General features: G+C 36.8%; 1 non-coding gene across 1 annotated transcript; it reads right to left on the bottom strand.

The window, feature by feature from the left end:
* Positions 1–1,497: 1,497 nt before the first annotated feature.
* Positions 1,498–1,604, bottom strand: LOC147827435 (U6 spliceosomal RNA). Its single transcript, XR_015452375.1, has one exon. It is a non-coding gene; the product is annotated as a U6 spliceosomal RNA (small nuclear RNA).
* Positions 1,605–1,884: the final 280 nt, after the last annotated feature.

Here is a 1,884-nt window from a genome sequence, read left to right as displayed (position 1 = left end):
CTAATCATGTACTTAGTGATCTTTGCGTGTTTTCTTTGAGTTCATGTCTTTTGCCCATTTCAATGGATTACAGTGGAACCTCAGGTCACAAACTTAATTCATTCCATGATTCTGGGGAAGATGGCTGCATTCATGTTCGTGTAGGGAAGATGGCCACAGTCGTTTTTGTTTCCCAATGCGGAGTTCACAAATGGAAGTAAAATTTTACCAAATGCTCGGTTCATGAACAGAATTGTTTGCAAACAGAAGCATTTGTAAACCAAAGCATTATTGTTCATGTCTTCTTATTTCGTGTGCATACTTTATATATTCTAGGCACAAGTCCCTTATCATGTGATTTGCATGTCATATATCCCTGAGACATGTGATTTGAAAATACTTCCTTCCACTGTGCTGTTTGTCTTTTTGTTACTTGGTAGTGCCTTTCAAAGCACGGAGGTTTAAATTGTGCATGGCAGGGGTGTGGCTTAGAGGTAAAGCTCTTGCCTGGTGTGCAGGAGGGCCTGGGTTTGATCCTCAGCACTGCAGGAAAAAAGGAAAGAAAACAAAAGAAAAAATGTTCTAAATTGTGACAAAGTCCAATTAAGTTTTGTTTTGTTTATTGCTTGTGCTTTGGCTGTGATATCTAAAAATACATATATTTGTCCTTAAATTTTACAACTATGTTCTCTCCTAGCAGTTTTAGAATTTTAGCTCCTGCATCGAGACTTCTTATTCTTATTCTTCTGATGCTAATTCTCAATTTTCTGTAAGTTATGCGTCCAACTTTATTCTTTTTTTTTATTCATCCATTCATCTCTGCACCATCTGTTGAGACAACGATTCATCTCCTTGTTAGGAAATGTTAGCGCCACTGTGGAAAACAAGCGGATCCTAAATATGAGTGCTGATCTTTGGACTCTCAACTTGACCCTAGGGATTTCTATCTGCGCCTTGATTACCGGATGCCACTGCCACACAGCAGTGATTACTGGAGCAGTAAGGGAGTTCTGAAGTGAGGAAGTCTATGTGTCTTCCAACCTTGTTCTTTCTCAAAATGGTTTTGGCTATTCCAGGTACTTCCAATAACCACATGAATTTTAGGATAAGCTTGTCAACTGAATTTCTCCAAAGAAGTCATCTGGGGTTCTGATAGCAACTACATTGAATATTTAGGTCAAACAGAGAATTTCTGCCATCATAACAAGATTTTTTTTCCTTAAATTCTTTTATTGGTACATTTTAGGTATACGATACATTTACATTTATCGTTGGGTGCTTGTACCTGTACATGATGCATCTTGGTTCTTATTTTTTCCCCATTCCCTGTGCTCCCTTCACCCCCTCCACCCTTCTCTATTTACAAAGACTTTGTTTCCATTTTTTCCATTTCTCATCATTTTTCCTTTCCCTTCTTTCCGTTCCCCTGCCCCTCCCACTTCCCCTACCCCTTTGGACCTTTTCTTCCTATTTCAAATTATCAATTATTAGTTTTAAATCATTTTAATCCTTATTTACAAAAATATGGAACACTTCATGAATTTGCATGTCATCCTTGTGCAGGGGCCATGCTAATCTTCTCTGTATTGTTCCAATTTTAGTATATGTGCTGCCAAAGCGAGCACCATCATTACAAGATTAAGGCTTCTGATCAAGAAACATAGACTCTCCCTATTTAGTTGGGTTTTTAAAAATTCCTTTCAAAATGCTTTGTAGTTTCTCTGAGTGTAAGATTTGAATTTCTTTTGTTAATTTATTTATAAATCTGTTATGTTTGATGCTATTGTAAATGAAATAGTTTCTTAATTTTATTTTTGGATTGTTCATAGAAAATGTACAGAAATGTAACAATTGCCTTGAACCCTGCAATCTTGCTGAACTCATTTCTTAATGTGAATGTTCTGG

This window comes from Heterocephalus glaber, unplaced genomic scaffold, assembly GCF_053883595.1.
Source record: "Heterocephalus glaber isolate CG9 unplaced genomic scaffold, H.glaber_assembly_v1.0 deba00001444, whole genome shotgun sequence".
NCBI classification, from domain to species: domain Eukaryota; kingdom Metazoa; phylum Chordata; class Mammalia; order Rodentia; family Bathyergidae; genus Heterocephalus; species Heterocephalus glaber.
The sequence above is the reverse complement of the archived record's forward strand: the minus strand, read 5'-3'. Positions and strand labels throughout refer to the sequence as shown.